The 18949-nt window shown below is 44.2% G+C and overlaps 1 pseudogene; it reads right to left on the bottom strand.

Annotated features, from left to right (window-relative positions):
• Positions 1-3983: 3983 nt before the first annotated feature.
• The window catches only part of LOC112907491 (sodium/glucose cotransporter 1-like), a 61982-nt pseudogene continuing 47016 nt past the window's right edge, over positions 3984-18949 (bottom strand).

Raw genomic sequence — 18949 nt, 5'->3', positions numbered from 1 at the left:
CTCTACATGACCAGTAACCTTCGTGTTTCTCACAGCTCTGTCTAGGTGCTCTCTCCTCCTGTTCTCCCACACAATCTCACCTACCTGGCTATGGGCCTCCTCTAGCAGGTTCCCTTCTTAGCTAGGCCTGCCCACTGTTTTGTCTCCTCCAAATCGGTGTCTAGCCCCATCCTCTCTCTTGAGTTCTGGACCCTTCTATCCAACTGAATATCTACCCTTAAATGTCTCCAGGCAATAATTAATACCAGTCCTTCACAAACTCTTCTGAAAAATAGAAGAGGAAGGGACACTTCCCAACTCATTTTATGAGGCTAATTTTACTCAAAATTAGCTGATATCCAAGCCAGACAAAGACATCATAAGAAAACGATAGACCAATATCCTTTATGAATAGAGAAGGAAAATCTCAACCAAATATCAGCAAACCAAATCCAGCTACATAAAAAAAAGCATTATATACCATGACCAACTGGAATTTATTCCAGGAATGCAAAGTTGGTTTAATATTTGAAAGTGAATCAATGTAATATATCAATGTTATATACCAATATAGATAGATAGATTAGATAGATAGATAGATACACACACACATACACAATTAAGGACAGAAATCACATGATCATCTTAATAGATGCAGAAAAAGCACTTAGTGAAATCCAATATCCATTTCTTAAAAAAATAAATCCAAAAAGTCCAAACTAGGAGTCCAAACTAGAGGGGAACATCTGCAAAAAGTCACAGATAACATCATTCTCTCTCTCTCTCTTTTTTATTGTTAACTCAATTTATTCAAAATTCCTACCACAATTTCTTCAATGTTTTTTTTGTAATACTAATTTTTTTTATTGGTGTTCAATTTGCCAACATACAGAATAACACCCAGCGCTCATCCTGTCAAGTGCCCCCCTCAGTGCCCATCACCCAGTCATCCCCACCCCCTGCCCTCCTCCCCTTCCACCACCCCTAGTTCGTTTCCTAGAGTTAGGAGTCTTCCATGTTCTGTTTCCCTTTCTGATATTTTCTACCCATTTCTTCTCCCTTCCCCTCTATTCCCTTTCACTATTATTTATATTCCCCAAATGAATGAGACCATATAATGTTTGTCCTTCTCCGATTGACTTATTTCACTCAGCATAATACCCTCCAGTTCCATCCACGTTGAAGTAAATGGTGGGTATTTGTCATTTCTACTGGCTGAGTAATATTTATTGTATACATAAACCACATCGTCTTTATCCATTCATCTTTCGATGGACACCGAGGCTCCTTCCACAGTTTGGCTATTGTGGACATTGCTGCTAGAAACATCGGGGTGCAGGTGTCCCAGTGTTTCATTGCATCTGGATCTTTGGGGTCAATCCCCAGCAGTGCAATTGCTGGGTCACAGGGAAGATCTATTTTTAACTCTTTGAGGAACCTCCATACAGTTTTCCAGAGTGGCTGCACCAGTTCACATTCCCACCAACAGTGCAAGAAGGTTCCCTTTTCTCCCCATCCTCTCCAACATTTGTGGTTTCCTGCCTTGTTAATTTTCCCCATTCTCACTGGTGTGAGGTGGTATCTCATTGTGGTTTTGATTTGAATTTCCCTGATGGCAAGTGATGCAGAGCATTTTCTCATGTGCTTGTTGGCCAGCTAACATCATTCTCAATGGTGATAGACTGGATGCATTCCCCCTAAGATCAGGAATAAGACAAGAATGTCTGCTCTCACTACTTCTATTCAACATTGTCCTGATGGTTCTAGCCAAAGCAATTAGGAAAGAAAAACAAAAGGCATCCAGATTAGAAAGAAAAAAGTAAACTATCTTTTTGCAGACAGTGTGATCTTATATATGGAAAATACCAAGGAATACACTTTAAAAGTATTAGAACTAGACACAAGTTTAGCAAAGGTGACAAAACTCCATTTACAATAGCATCGAAAAGAATAAAATACCTAGGAATAAATTTAACAAAAGAAGTAAAAATCTTGAGCACTGAAAACAAAACATTGTTGAAAGAAATTAAAGAAGACCTAAATAAATGGGAAGACACCACATGTTCATGGATCAGATTGTCATGTACAACAATTATTTGTGTACGATTGTCAAAATGGCAGTAGTATCTTCATGCCACTCAAACCCAACATGCCCCAAGTGGTGCTCAACTTTTCTCCAATGTCCACTCCTTTCCCAACACGGCCTATCTTTGGAATTGGCACACCCTTTGCCCACATGCTCAACCCAGAGAGTCACTCTGGCCTCTTTCTCCACAAGTCTAATCAGTCAAATTCTGTTATTTCTAATTGCTGGCTTCTCTTGATTCCATTCCCTTCTCTTTTCCTCTCTGATACCAACTTGCCTGGATTGCTCTAAACAGTCTCTTGGTGGGTGTTCCTGCTTCCCTTTCATCTTTCCAGCAGCAGCCAGCAAATGTGATCCTGTTCTTTCCTGCCGAAGCTCCCAGGAACTTAGGATCCCAAAGTATATAAGGCAAGTCTGGCCCCTGTTCACCTTGCTCTCCCCATCTCCCACTACTCTCCTATTCACAAGCCATGTCTTGGCTTCCTTAAAGATGCTTTGCACTCTTGCCTTGTGTATTTCTGCACATCGTCACTTCTGTTGTCCAGCTAATTGACCTTCTTCTTTGGTCATAGGAGGCTTTCCCTGTTTCAGACTAGGTGGGCCTCCCTGCTGTATACACAGTACGTGGTAGGGCAGCGTGTGGCCTTGGTGTTAGGCAGGGCTGTTCTGGGCCCTTTGCCTATTTTCAGTGTACTCAGTTTCCTTGCTGGGTCTGTCCTCTCCCCTGTGAAATGTGGTTAATTCTAGTCCTTCCACAAAGGGCGGTTCTGTGGCTTGAATGTGATAATGCACTTACCCTGGGCAGCAAAACAGCAGGCCACAATAAATGCTGACTGTCATGGCTAGAGTTTCACTGTCTGCTGCCTATGCTCTGTTCGCAGCTATTTCCTTGCTGGAGCTTGCACATAGTAGGCACTCAAAAATGTCAGCTGAAGGGATAAACTAGGGAGAAGAGACCGCATTTGTAAGTGCCTTCAGAATGTGATTTTTGTGATGCTGGGTGGGCCCCTGCCAAATCACTTCAACGCACCTGGAACTTTCTCTAAAGATACAAATGATTTATTTTTGAGAAGAAGGAAGTGGAAGGAACAGCTTAGGGAGTCCCTGCAGAAACACAGCCCAGGGTGGCCTATACTTGATAGCTAAGGGAGTCTAGCTCCGGGCCCAATGCCCAAAACATGCCTATCGCAGGTAGACTGGAAGGGACTAGGAAGAGCTCAGCAAGGAGGAAGTTTTCCTCTCCACCTGTCCTTCAAGGGTGCAGTTTGACTGTAGCCAGACAGTGCTGAATTGTTGGGAGGCTTGTTCCGCTGAGCAGAGACTGCCTCAGTTCCACCACTGGTCCAGGCAGGAGCCAAAGTCCCACCCATGGGCAGCCTTGGCTCCAGCTGGCCTGTGAGGTCATCGGCAGTGGGCACAGCACTTGTGGGTGGGAACCCTGCATGGGGATGGCGCTTACACTACATAGCATCTTTGCCAGCAGGGCATACCTTTAAAAAGGAGAACAAAGCAAATGGAGGTTGGATATAGAAAGGAAATGGTTACATGGAAGTAAACACAAGCAAAAATCCCAAATATATCTAGAAATAAAAAGCCAAAATTAAATTTAAAGTGAAAGTCAGTGTTTATGCAGTAGAGCCATTTGGAGAAAATGACTCATTTCGTAGAGGAACAGATGTTCTCATTTGCATAGTCTCTGGAGTCGCAAATGGACTTCACCCTGTCCCCTCAGCACGCATGCCCTGCAGCTGGTGGCACTTGATTTGTGACACTGAAGGAGTGTTTACATTAGTATAATCTCTGGCCCCATATCCAGGGGTCTCCTTGTAGGAAAGACTTTCTCCACTGGATGAGAAGGCAGTCTGGAAGAGGCTGCAGTTTGCCTGCCCTTCCCAGATGCCCGTGGGCCCCAGATGCCTTAGTAGTAGTAGATGTGCAACAGGACTATAGTCAATATCAAGAGGAACCCGCTGGCATTGGCAATTTCTCTCCAGAAGGGTATCTCTGACATGTCATCATACTCTGTCTCTTCCAACACGTCACCGCGCTGTGTCCCTTCAGATATGTCATGGCACTTTGTGCCTTCCAACAAGTGCTCTATCCTTTCAGATATGGCAGCACTTTCCATGCTCTCCTCGGCTACCTCTTTTGGGGCCAGTTTGGGGCCTGGCTGTGGCTCCAGTCCACAGAACACATCCCACACCTTCCAGAGGCAGCCCTCGGCCTCCTCCAATACATCTGGAATAGAAGGAACAGGCAAAAGTCAGGAGGACACAAGAAGGAGGACTTTCTATGGTGTCCCATCTTAGCGGGCAGTCCCACAGGAAGACCAAAAGACTGTCTCCAATATGAGGGTCAGTCCTCAGCCCCTGCTACGGAAGCCCTACCACCATCCTCAGAGACCTGGGAGAGTGGGATATGGGATGGGGGCTCAGGGAGTGCGGTGGTGGTGGGGTGGGAACTGCCTGGGGCCATGCTTGCCTTCTACTGGCAGAGCCTTCAGCTGGGTCCCGGTCCTGGAGCACCCACCCTTTTCTGTCTTAGGCACATGGCTGAACACAGCTAGACAGGTCTAGAGCAAGTGGCTGCTCCTCTAAATCTGCCTCCCCAGTCACTACTCTCCAGAAGCTGTAAGAAACCCCTGATTTCTGGAACCAGACACTGCTCTCCATGGCAAGCTCTCAGGGAATGTATCACTCTCACGGCCTGTCCCAAAGTAAGTCACTCTGGGCACTTGAATTACAGGAACGCTTCCGTTCAAATTAGCGAAAACGCCTTGTGAGGCTGAAACGTCGCTGAGTCTGTCAGGGTAGCTCCTGCGGGCTGCTGCGGGGCCTGCGGAGGCGCAGATCAGCACCACGGCTAGCGCCCGCACGCTGAAGCGGGTCCCTTGGCCGCGGCCGCCTGGTCCCAGAGCTGGCACCCGGCAGTGTTCGCTGTGACCTGTTCTCTCATTCTGTTGGGCAGCCTCCATGCCAGCTGTGACCTGAGGCTGAGGTGGCACCAGGGATGATGGAACCCGTCGGCCAGGGATAGAGAAACCTCTGTTACAAGGGGAGGGCGGCTGCAGCCAGAGGACTCCAAAGCCAGGGACCCATCTCTTGTCAGTGCTGAGAAGTCCTGAGTGTCACACTCTCCACACTCATGTTATATAGTCATGCAGCTGCCAGACCCCAAGAGGCTTCTGTCTGTAAAAAGCAACTGATCGTCTGACGACAGCCCACGGGGTGTGTGATGGGGAGTGGGAGAGCCATTGGCCACGAGCACACATTCTGGAGTCAGACTTGCCTGTATTCAAGTCCCAGCTCCACTACTGCCTGGTTATCTGTGAAGCCTGGGGCAAGTTACTTAACTGTTCAGTGCCTCAGTTTCCCCATCTCTAAATGGGGATAATAATTGTACTTATCACACAAAGGTATAATTTAAACACTGTCTGGAACATCCCACGTGGGCAGTAAATATTAGCCACTGTCATTATCATTGTTGTCATCCTCCTCCCACGACTGTGGAGGGAGAAGAGGAACTAGGAGGTGCACCAACAATAAGCCCCCGGGACACTGTTGGCCCCCAGTGAGCCTGTTCCCCCCATGCAGAGAAGAGAAATTTGCAGGGAGCCTTGCATCCACGAGCTATGTGAGGCAGCCTTACTCTGGAGAGTCTACTCCTCTGCTCCGCACCTGCCCAGGGCCTCCTCTACAGATGTCAGGAGGCAGCCTGAGGCCTCTCTGGGCTCTGAACTTCCTTAGCAGGAGTGGGGGGGGCAGATTGCTGCCTCCTCCCCTAAACTCACAGGCTTCCCAGGCACTGTCTGCCTGAGACTCAGGACTAATCTCATTAGGCTTTTATCCCTATTTGCGTCAGGGCCCCAAGACACTCAGGTCACCCTCCCCTGTGGCCCCAACACTCCCTTTGTGACCCATCTGCTGAAAACCTTCCTCTGGGCCTTCTGGAGCCCCTTCATGGAACATTGTCTCTTTGCTTGCTGAGACTCAAAGCTAACTGTCCTCAGACTTCTTTCCCCAGAGCCCTCTCCCCCTTTTCTCCCCCAGACTGCTCTTGAGGTACAGCATCATCTCTGTGAGGCTAATCCCGTGACTAGTCCTAAGGCCTCACTTTGCTGGGCGCATCATTGTTTGCCTTCCCTCCACCGGCTCCTCATCTCCTGCAGTGCCCTTTGCTTCATGCTTGTGCCCAACCCCCAGGCCCAACCCCTTGTCTCCTCGCCCTACCCTGCCCCTCCAAGGGTGGCTCACTGCATCTGCTGCTTCTCCTCAGCCCAGAAGACTCCACACAGAAGTCCAGAGACACCTCAACCTCAACACCCAGAGGGGCAGAAGAGCCTGGAAGAGCATTTCTGGGAGGGGTGACTGTGGAGCAGGGGTGCTAGGGTGACAGTGCAGGCAACACCCACCCAGAACACTCTAAACAGGACCCCCCTGCAGGTTTTGGGTCTTCCTTCTCACCTAGCTGTGCTCTGGGTGTGGGTCTCTTTCCTTGTATTTCTGCATTCAAATCTATCCTTTCGTCTTGGCTATCTCGTAAACTCTGTTGGAGTTTACGGTGGAGCTGGGGGGAGAGCAGGGGCACGTCGCCACCCAGGGCCCTGTCACAGACCGTAGCCAGCCACGGCTGGCAGCTAGACACCAGGGTCTCCAAGGACTGAGACAAGACCTGGTGGTTCAACCTCAACATGAGACGGAAGGAACAGAGGCGAGTGGGGAAAAGCATGGCACTTGGGAACCCTGGGTTTCTGTTCTGGCTCTGGTACCATGTGCTTCCATGGCTTTGGCACAGGGTGACACAACCTGCTTGGGCCTCAGGTGTATAGTAAGGGGTGGGAGGCAATGAGCTCTGGGCCCTGTCCAGTCCTGTGGGTCTAGGAACTGTGCCCTTCAGGGTGGGAGTAGCTGCCCATCGTCTCTGGTCTGCTGCTTCTGGTGGAGAAGGAGGTCCTCCTGGCTGTCAGAGTTGAGCACTAACCCAGCCCAGAAGAGGCTTTATCAGGTTTACCTGGCCTCCCAGCTAAGCTGAGTTGTTCAAACTCAACAAGGCATTTGCAGATGTTGTAGGGATTTCCTTTCCTTTCTGCTTTGTGATTTTGTTCTCATTCTGAAAACACACATGGAAACTTTGGGAAGTAACAAAATCCAGCCAATTGTTGTTGCTTGTTTTTTAAGGGTCCACTAGGTGAACATTTCCACCAAGCCTATCCTGGAACAGATTTTGATCTATTATACTAGCTTCATTATATTTGAATCCCAGGACCCCCACCTCCAACATATGGCAGGGAGGTGAGTGGGCTGGGCTTGCCCCTCCCCAGCCAGCCCACTCCGAGACCTGCCCCAGCCCCACCTCTCAGACTAAAATGTCAAAACTAACATTCTGTTGCGTTAATGACAGAGACTGGGTTTAGCCTTTAATTGCTTCCTGTGATGCCATATGTATTCGTTTGCCTTCCCAACGACACTATCAACCTCTGAGGAAGAGGTTGCTGGGTGCGCTGGAAGAGCCTGGCTTTGTGTGCCTGCTGTCCTGCTTCCCCGGGTAGGTGGTGAGCAGAGGGCCTGGTCCACTGACATTGATCCAGAAGCTTCATTTTCCTGTTTATCTCTCCCTCCCCTACTGGCAGCTGCTTTGTGTTCTCCAGAGCACCTGGCATACTGGGAGGCAGGTGGGAAACACTCAACAGGTACTTGGCTGCCTGAGAAGTGGGCACAACCAAAAAGTTGAGAGGAAGAGAACAGCTGACAATCTAAGCGATTAAGACCCTGAGTAACAGGAAATCAAGTTCACCACCCACTGCCAGTTTCTCAAGGTACTGGGATCAGGGAAGTCTCTCTGCTGTCACTGATGTAGTGGGTATGCACATCCCAGATGATCCTGACTGTGCTCCCCAGGTGCTCCATCCCTTTTCCAACTGGGCTCTGTGCACAGGAGAGGAATGAATCAAACAGAAACTGCGGAGCAGGAAGTGTAACCATAGGGAAAGCACAAAGTTGGGGCGGGGGAGGAGAGGGGAAACTGGAGGCAGCCTTCCACATTTATGGCTTTTACCCCGACCCCAGGAAAAATTACCAGACAGGCAAATAGTCTCACAAACCCATCTCCCCTTTAAACTTTGGAGGTGACGGGGCTTTCTGGCTTGGGCCAGGTCCCCTGTGAAGCCTGCTGGTCCTGCTGATGGAAGTGATGTAGTGGAGCCAGGTTGGGGCCCAGCCCTGCCACTTACCTAGTTTTGGTACCTTAGACAAGTGACTTAATTTCTCTGAGCTTAGACTCCCTATATTCCAACTGGGGTGACTGATACCTACCTCCTGGGATGTGGGAATGAGCCTGCAGGAGAAGACTGAGAGGCACCCAGCCCTGAGCTGGCCACAGGCAGCCACCTGTATTCCTGTCCCCTCCCCCTTCCTACTGGCTTAATTCCCTGAGGGTAGGTGGCAGCTGGGACTGCCCTGATTACATTAATTCATACCGAGGTTAGGGAACTTAACACTTCTAAGGAAAATTTGCATTTTAAAAGCCAGACTTCTCATTCTAAGTGGCTACCTAAATAGTGGATTGTTGAGAAGCTTTTCAGTTGAGTTTTGTTTTTGAGGCAGGGCCCTTTCTCCATTATTTGCCTATTTCTGCCCCCCCCCCCCCCCCCCCCGACTCCCAGCCCCCAGCCTTCCCACTTTCAAAAAGAATGCAGGAATTCAATAACTCTTCAAAACTAGTGGAACCAAGTTATTGCTCCTTGGGACGCTGGGACTGAAGGTTGACCCCAGAACAATCTCATGGCCACACTTACATGTTTATCTGGAATCAGGTCTGTGAATAAGGAGTCCCCAGGATGGTGAAAAAACTGATTATGAAGGGAATTACAGCAAAGTAGAGGTGGTGCACGCCGCAGATGATCAGGGGGCACTTGCTGTTTGCCTCACAGCTCCAAGGTCCGTAGGCAAACTCAGACAACATTTGAGAGAAGCCAATCAGAAGTCCTCTGGTCAGCCCCCAGAAGGCACCCTACCAAAGGAGGAGCCACAAGGGAGTCACTTGGAGGGAGATGGGTGGTGAGACAAACCTTCAGCCTCACCTCCCCACTAGTTGAGTTCTGAAGTTAAACTCATCACAACAAAGGTTTTAAATACCTTGTGGAAGGAAGCAGAATGTAAGCACCAGTGAGGAGGCCATACCTTCTTGGGTTGAAAAAACACCTAAGACACCTGCACTCTCTCTTAGGCCAATCAAAGAACTTAAGAAACATTGGAAACACTTTTAAGTAAGATAATGAATAGGCATCTCAAATGTCAAGTGTTCAAAAAGACCCCAGTCTTCCAACATGGGCTGTGGGTGATACCTCTATCCCCCTGGTTGCTCAGGTTGAAACCTCAGGAGTCATCCCTACTCCCTTTCTTTCCATCCTGTCCTTCTACCAACCCATCAGCAAATCCTGTTGGCTCTGCCTCCAAAATGTGTCCAGAATCCTATGGCTGCCACCCTAATCCTGAACCACCATCTTCTCTCACATAGGTGACCTTCTTCCCTGGCCTCCTGCTTGCCCACTATCCTCACAGAAGCCAGAGTGAGCTCTTCAAAGCATGTATTAGAAAAAGCCATGCCTCAGGCAGCCTGGATGGCTCAGTGATTTAGGGCTCCCTTCAGCCCAGGGCATGATCCTGGAGACCCGGGATCGAGTCCCACGTCAGGCTCCCTGCATGGAGCCTACTTCTCCCTCTGTCTGTGTCTCTGCCTCTCTCTCTCTCTCTCTCTCATGAATGAATAAGTAAATCTAAAAAAAATTTTTTTAAAAAAAGAAAATGCCATGCCTCTGCTTAAACTATCCAATGGCTTCTCGTGGCCTGCCATCAGAGTAAAATCTCAACCCTGCCCACGAATTGCCCTCACCTGGCTCTGCCAGTCTCCCCTTGGGTCATTCCACTTAAGCCCCTGTGCGCAACCTTCCTCCTGCATGTTGAACCTGCCTATTTGCTCTTGGCTCAGGCCTTTGCACTTGCCCTTCTCTCTGCTTGGGTGTCTCCCTAGATCTTGGTATTTCTGGCTCACCCTTCAGGGTTCAGATTCAAGGTCATTTTCTTAGAAGTCTATCCCTACCATCTTGGCTAAGGTCCTTGTATACCCCCTGCCCCCAGAGCCTGCCTTGATACCCTTCACAATCCTTTTTTTTTTTTTTTTCACAATCCTTTTTTTATCTTTTAAGTAATACTGCATCACTATCAGAAATCTTTATCTGCTTATTGGGTATCATCTGTCTCCTACCAGACTGTCTACTCTTTAGAGTAAGAACATCACCTTGTCTCTGGAGCTGTACTTGGAGCCTGACTTAGATGAGGATGGATGTCAGAGGAGACAGAAGATACAGTATGTGGGCAAATATCTTGGAGAAAGACCTGAAACCAAAAGACAGGTGGACAATCCACAGGAAGGAGATGTGCTGAATGGGAAGATCTAGAAACAGATGGGCAGCAGAAGCCACATGAGAATGCCATCTGAAACAGAGTGGGGGAGAGAGGGCCTAGAGAAACTCTCTAGGTCAAAGAGGGTACCTTCAATGTCCTTGTAACCTTGGACCAGGGGCAGAGAACCACTGACCAGATCCCCAGTTTTCCTTGGCAATAGGCCCTAATACCTCAATGTTGGTGTCATCAGTGGGAGGCAGATTCTTATCACAAGCCTGTTCCTCTTGCCCCTGCCACTTCTCAGCAGAGAGAAGCAGTTCTGGCATCTGCAGAAGCCAGTCACCTTCCCCCTACATTCTTGGTGTGCAATTGAGTCTTGGTGAGCTGAACAGAGCAGGGAGCACTAGATTGGTCTAGAGGACTGGATACCTGATATGGGCCCTTAGGAAGCACCAGCCAGGTGGAAGAGGAAAAGGATATTCCTGATAAAGTGAACAGTTTATGCAAGTGAAGGGAGGCCAGAGAAGGCATGTGGCAGTTAGGCAATCAGCACTGTAAACGGTTAGGAATGGCTGGAGCCCTGGGGCTGTGCATCAAGAGGGCAAGGGCCAAGAATTAGGCAGGGGCCAGATCACACAGCATCTCATACACTGTACTCAGGAACTTATCAGGCCCAACTACTCAGTGTTGTTAGGGGAAACAAATTAAGATATGATCCAAATAACAAATAAAAACCTTCTGGCAAACTATGCTTTCAAAGTCATGGATAAGGGCACCTTGGTGGCTCATTTGGTTAAGTGTCTGACTCTTGATTTTGACTCAGGTCTTGATATTAGGGTTGTGAGACAGTCTTGTGAAGGGCTCTGTACAGAGCATGGAGCCTGCTTAAGATTCTCTCTCCCTCTGCCCCCTCCCCCTCTGTCTCTCTAAAAAAGAAAGTCTTATGTATAAAATGATTGAATCATTAATTGGGATCTTTAGGCTTTTTAAAAAAAATTATTTATTTGAGAGAGGGCAAGAGAGAGAGAGCATGAACAGGGTGAGGGGTAGAGGGAGAAGCAGACTCCCCACTGAGCAGGGAACCAGACATAGGGCTCAAACTGGGGACTCTGGGATCATGCCTTGAGCCAAAGGCAGACACTTACCCGACTGAGCCACCCAAGTGCCCCTATTTTTTTTCAAGACGTTTATTTATTTATTTATTTATTTATTTATTTATTTATTTATTTAGACAGAAACAGAGAGAGCATGAGTGGGAGGAGGGACAGAGGGAGAAAAAAAAAACTCAGACTCCCCACTGAGCAGGAAGCCCAAATCAAGGCTCCATCCCAGGACCCTGAGATCATGACCCCAGCCAAAAGGAAATGCTTAACTGACTGAGCCACCCAGGCACCTCAGAATCTTCAGTTTTAAGAATGCTTGGTAGAGATGGTCTTCACTGAAGGAAAGGCAAAAGGAGCTTGTGACTGTACATCTCCCTGTGGGTATGAAATCTCTAAATATGACACATCCATGTACAGAGGCAACAGAATAATATTTTCTTACACTCTGATATGTGTGAGGGAGGAGCATGCACACTGCATCATCTATGGCATAGTTGAAAGTTGATTACATTGCAAAAGGAGGAAAACAAATCAGAGCTTGCCTTTTTCCTGCATGCATAAGGGAGCTCAGACCAAATCTGCCCAGGAAGAAATTATCTTTTGGAAAGCAAATGATACAATGGTGTGAATTCTTGAAGCACAAGAGATTCCTCTAAGGCAGGTCTTTCTTTCTTTCTTTTTTAAAAATATTTATTTATTTATTTATTTATTTATTTATTTATTTATTTATTCATGAGAGACACATGGAGAGAAATAGAGGAAGAGAAACAGGCAGAGGGAGAAGCAGGCTCCATGCAGGGAGCCTGACGTGGGACTCCATCCTGGGTCTCCAGGATCAAGCCCTGGGCTGAAGGCAGCACTAAACCACTGAGTCACCAGGGCTGCCCAAGGCAGGTCTTTCAAAGACAACTATGATATGTAGGCAAGCCCTCACACTGTGTCATGCAGTGCACATGCCAACACCTATGTACTTGTTCAGTGATTCTCTTGCAAAATATGACAAGCAGAAAGATGGCAGCAATGGGTGGGGTCAGGTAACTCATAACTGCATGCGTGTATTCAAACAGTCGTTCACTGTACTCTGTATAACAGGGACCCACATGATGGTGACAGCAAGTAATATTATAACAAAAACCTGTAAATTAAACCAATAGTCAAAGACAATTTGATGAGCTTTCCTCCCCCTGTCAATAAAAATATCTACAAGCCATAAACTATTAGCTCATTTATTCATTAGGTTAAATTCAAATGCCCATTCATAAGTTTGGGGCAGAGAAGAAAGCCACATATATGCAAATAAAAATTCTTTAACTTCTGGACAAATAAAACTGAGTGTCCATTTGCCTGTTACTAGATCATGGATAGATTTTCACATTTAGAGTGTTAATTTCTTCAGGGTAACACATTTTAAGATAGTTCAGACAGATTAGTAAGCACATGATTTTGAGAATTTCAACAAGTTCAGAAACTCATTTAAATTTTGCTGAAAATTTTATGAAACTGAGTTGAGGCTCCAAATGTTCATTGCTTTTTCTTTTCTTTTTTTTTTCATTGCTTTTTCTAAGTAAAAGTTTTAAAATGTGTTCATATATAAAATTACACTAAATCAAATATCATCCCAAAGATGAATAAATCTTAGCTCTTAGTCAACAAGGGCTTAAACATTATTATTCAGAGTGAATGACTCTAAGTTATAAAGGACTAATTCCTTGATAGTCAAAGAAGATACAAGATGTGAATACCCACCCAAGCAATGACAGGATAGTTTGCCTGGGACTAACCCTCCCACAGATAACAATGATAAATTGTGGGTTGAGAATGTTGGGGAGAAATTCTAGAAAGGAGGGAGCCACAGAGCAAGGAGATCCAATCTGTGTATAAACTTCCCTTATACCTTTGGCTGATCCCTGGACTATTCATGTGTGGGAGAATCTCCAAATAATCTACCAACAAGCACCTGCTGGAAAGTAGAAAAAGTTGAGCAAAGACTTCAGTGGCTGCCTACAGTGGGAAAGATAGAAATTGGGAGTTTGAATCTCATTGAATTAGAGGGCCTAACTTAGGCTTTTCCCTGAAACTTCTAAAGAGCCTGACTTAGAAGTAGAGACTAAATACCAAGACTAAGAATTTGCCATAAAACTAAGTGAGACAGAAACTGACCCACTCTAATAAAGTATAAAACCAGGACTCTACGAGTTTAAGGTGATCAACTGGTAATTTACCTGCATGCTTGTATACTTTAGGAGACCATGATCAGAATCTCTACAATGTATTATTCATAATATTCAGTATACAATAAAATTTACTAGGTACAGGAATAAGAAAATATGACCTTCAGTCAAGAAAAGAAAAGTAATCAATAGGAATGGATCCCACAATGTATCAGATATTAAGATCACCAGACAAGGAGTTCAAAGCAGCTATTATAGCTATGTTCAAGGACTTAAAGGAAATGAAGGTTGTGAGTGAATAGATGGGAAATCATGACAGAAAACTGGAAACTATAAAAACTTTAAAAAAGAACCAAAATAAAAATTTTAGAACTGAAATTCTAGTTCAGTATAAGACATGACAAATTCACTGGTTGGCCTTAATGAATTGGAAATGGTATAAGGGCCAATAATCCCAAAGGCAGACTGATAGAAATCTAAACTGAAGAACACAGGGAAAAATTTAAAACAAATTTTTATTTTTATTTATTTATATTTTAAAGATTTTATTTATTTATTCACGAGACACACACACACACACACAGAGAAAGAGAGAGAGAGAGAGAGAGAGAGAGAGGCAGAGACACAGGCAGAGGGAGAAGCAGGCTCCATGCAGAGAGCCTGATGTAAAACAAATTTTTAATAGAGTTCTCTAACTTTTATTTTATTAAGATTTTATTTATTTGAGGGAGAGAGTGTGCACATGAGTTGGGGAGACAGGCAGAGAGAGAGAATGTCAAGCAAACTCCACTCTGAGCACAGAGCCTGATATGGGGCTCAAGCCCATGATCCTGAGATCATGACCTGAGCTGAAACCAAGAGTTGGACACTTAACCAATTGAGCCTCTCAGGTGTTCCCAAATTTTAAAAATGTAAAGCAAATACACCTCAGTGATCTGTGAGACAATGTAGAAAGGACTAATCTGTGTGTAAATAAAGTCAAGAAGAGGAGAGATGGAGTGGAAAAATATACAAAGAAATAATGATAAAAAATTTCCCCTGATTTGGTGAAAGCCATTGATTTACAGATTTGGAAGTGCAACAAAACCAAATCAGAATAAACATAAGTACATGCACACATACCCTTAAGCACATCATAACAAAACTGGTGAAAACCAAAAATGAAGAGAAAATCTTGAAAGCCATAGGAAAAAAGACATTACATACCAAGAACAGCACTATGAGCTATGGCTGACTTCTTTCTTATAAGAAATAAGAAGACAGAAGAGAATGAAAGAGCATCTTTAAAGTGGTGGGAAAAAACACTGTCAACCCAGAATTTTATATCCAGCAAAAAATCCTTCAAAAAATAAAAACAAAATAAAAACATCTTCCAATAACCAAAAACTGAGAGAATCTGTCACCAGCAGGCCTGCATTATAAGACATGCTGAAGAAAATTCTTCAGAGTGAAGGGAAATAACACATATTGAAAACTCCATCCTAAAGGTTGGAATGATGAGCACCAAAAATATAAAACATATGGGTAAATATAAAATGCTGTATGTATATTTTTTATTTTAATTTATTTTAAAGGCAATTGCTTATAGCAAAAATTATATTGCTATCACTGTATTATGCACCAATGTATAAAATATATGGCAACCATAACACAAAAAATGGAAGGGGAAAAATGACATATACTGTTCTAAGATATTTACATTTTACATAAAATGATACAGTATTAGCTTTAAGTAGACTAAGATAGATTAATAATGCTGATTATAATGCCTAGAGAAACCAAAAGAAATTAAAATGGAATATTAAAAACTATTTCCAATCATATTAATGATAATATTAAACGCAGATGGACTTAATTTTCAAAAGGCAGAGATTGTCAGATTAGATTAAAAAAATTAAAATCCAACTACATGGGACTCACTTTAAATATATTTAAAGGTTAAAAGTAAAAGATGTTACAAACACTAAGCATTAAAAAGCCAGGATGGGCTATATTAATAACAAAGTGAGCCTCAAGACAAAGAATATCATTAGAGACAAAAAGGTACATTTCATAATGATGAAAGCATTAATTCCTCAGTAAACCATAACAAGCATAAATGTGCAAGCACCTAATATGAGAATTTCAATATATATGAAGCAAAAATACAGAAACAATTGCAGCAAAGGAGAAATAGACAACTACACAAGCATAACTGAAGAGTTTAATACCCCTTGCTCATTATAGAATATACTGAGTGTATGTATGTGTATGTGTGTGTGTATATATATAAAGCTATATATACAATATATAACAGAAATTCCAGACAAAAATTAAGAAATGTCAACAAATTTCAAAAGATTAAAATGTCATATAGAGTGTATTCTTAGATCACAATGGAAATAACTTAGAAATCAATAACAATAAAAAAGGAAAGTACCAAAAACTTGGAAATCCAACAGCAAAATTCTAAATAATCCATGAATAGAGTAAAAACATCACAAGCAAATTAGAAAATATTTTGAACTGAATGAAAATGAAAACACAATATATCAAAATTTGTAGGATGCTGCTAAGGCAGGCCTTTGAGGGAAATTTATAACTTTAAAAGGTAATCATAAAAAATAAGGCTTTAAGGCAATGATCTGAATTTCCACTTTAAGATGGAAAAAAAGAAGAGTAGAGTAAATTCAGAAGGAAAAGAAAAGATGAGAAAGAAAAACAGAAATAAATGGAGGAAAACAGACAAAAATCAAAAGAATAACAATTCAAAAAGTTGGTTTTTTGGAAAGATTATTAAAATTGACAACCCTCTAGGCAAGTTTGATCAAATAAAGATAACCCTCCACACACTAATTACTGATATCAAGAATTAGAGATGGATCATTATTGCAGATATTGAAAGGATAATGAAAGTATGGGAGATGAACAGAGCCATCATAGTGAAGATGCTTCTGGACATCCTGCTCATTAAGTATACCAGCAAAAACAAGCTAGGCAAATAACCTGCACCAAGATCAGGACTGAAATACACTAACGGGGTGATTTAGCTTGAGAAGTCTGATTACCAGATACAATCTGGCAAGATGGCTTCTCCCAAGAGCATGCCAAAAGATGCACGGATGACGGCAAAATCCTTAACGGTATTGACATTACAGAATATACAAGTCAAAAGTCATAAATCAGATGTTGGAGTTTGTATTCTGATGTGTGACCACAATTCTAGATGATGTAAAAATTTATTTAAGCCATGTTAAAAAAGGTACAGTTTTTTTTTTTAAGATTTTGTTTATTTATTCATGAGAGACACAGAGAGAGGCAGAGACACAGGCAGAGGGAGAAGCAGGCTCCATGCAGGGAGCCCGATGTGGGACTTGATCCCAGGACTCCAGGATCATGCCCTGGGCCGAAGGCAGGTGCTAAACCGCTGAGCCAGCCAGGTGTCCCCAGGGTTTATTTTGTTTTTTGTTTTGTATATTTTTGTATTGAAGTTCGATTTGCCAACATATAGCATATCATCCAGTGCTCATCCCATCAAGTGACCCCTCAATGCCCCCCTCAGGGCCCGTCACCCAGTCACCCCAACCCCCTGCCCACCTCTCCTTCCACTACCCCTTGTTTGTTTCCCAGAGTTAGGAGTCTCTCATGTTCTATCTCCCTCTCTGATATTTACCACTCATTTTCTCTCCATTACCTTATAATCCCTTTCACTAGTGTTTATCTTGCCCGTATGAATGAAACCATATAATGTTTGTCCTTCTCTGACTGACTTACTTCATTCAGCATAATACCTGCCAGGTCCATCCACGTTGAAGCAAAGGGTGGGTATTTGTCATTTCTAATGGCTGAAGAATATTCCATTGTATACATAGACCACATCTTCTTTATCCATTCATCTTTCGATGGACACCGAGGCTCCTTCCACAGTTTGGCTATTGTGGACATTGCTGCTATAAACATTGGGGTGCAAGTGTCCCAGCGTTTCGGGGCATCTGCATCTTTGGGGTAAATACCCAGCAGTGCAATTGCTGGGTCACAGGGCAGATTTATTTTTAACTCTTTGAGGAACCTCCACACAGTTTTCCAGAGTGGCTGCACCAGTTCACATTCCCACCAACAGTGCAAGAGGGTTCCTTTTTCTCCACATCCTCTCCAACATTTGTTGTTTCCTGTCTTGTTAATTTTCCCCATTCTCACTGCTGTGAGGTGGTATCTCATTGTGGTTTTGATTTGTAAGGAAAGGTACAGTTGATACAAATGACATGTGATTGGCAATCCAGTGTCATCCTGACCACTTATTATTATTATTTTTTAATTATTTATTTGACAGAGCACACATAATCAGGGGAAGTGGTAGACAGAGGCAGAGAAAGAGGGAGAAGGAGGCTTCCCGTTGAGCAGGGAGCCCAATATGGGGCTTAATCTCAGGAATCCGGCATCATGACCTGAGCTGAAGGCAGATGCTTAACCCACTGAGCCACTCAGGTGCCCCCCATTTTTTTCTTATAAAAGCTTTATTGTTTGGGGGACCTGGGTGGCTCAGTAGGTTAAGTGGCTGACTCTTGATTTTGGCTCAGGTTATGATCTCAGGGTCATGGGATTGAGCCCTGCATCTGGCTCCCTGTTTGGCAGGGAGTCTGCCTGAGATTTTTTTTTTCCTCTACCCCTCCTCCACTCACATGTGTTCTCTCTTTCTTAAATAAATAAATAAATACATCTCTTTTTAAAAAAGCTTTATTGTGGGATCCCTGGGTGGCGCAGCGGTTTGGCGCCTGCCTTTGACCCAGGGCGCGATCCTGGAGACCCGGGATCGAATCCCACGTCGGGCTCCCGGTGCATGAAGCCTGCTTCTCCCTCTGCCTGTGTCTCTGCCTCTCTCTCTCTCTCTCTCTCTGTGACTATCGTAAATAAATAAAAATTAAAAAAAAAAGCTTTATTGTTTTATCTTTCACAATCTGATATACAGCAGAAACAGATTTTGTGAGGTAAGAATCAACATTCTTCTTTCCATAAATAGCCAAATCACCCAGGACCATTTATTGAAAATCCTTCTCACTTTTCCTACTGTATTACACTGAAATCTTTGCCATAAATAATGTGACTGTATACCTGTGGGCCTTCTGTATTCTGTATTTTGTTTCATTGATTTGCCTATATTTGTGCCAAAAAACCATGCTGTCTAATTAGTGTCACTTTACAATAGATATTGGCATCTCTTAACTTAAATTC

The sequence above is a fragment of the Vulpes vulpes genome, chromosome 10, assembly GCF_048418805.1.
Source record: "Vulpes vulpes isolate BD-2025 chromosome 10, VulVul3, whole genome shotgun sequence".
Lineage (NCBI taxonomy): Eukaryota > Metazoa > Chordata > Mammalia > Carnivora > Canidae > Vulpes > Vulpes vulpes.
The sequence above is the reverse complement of the archived record's forward strand: the minus strand, read 5'-3'. Positions and strand labels throughout refer to the sequence as shown.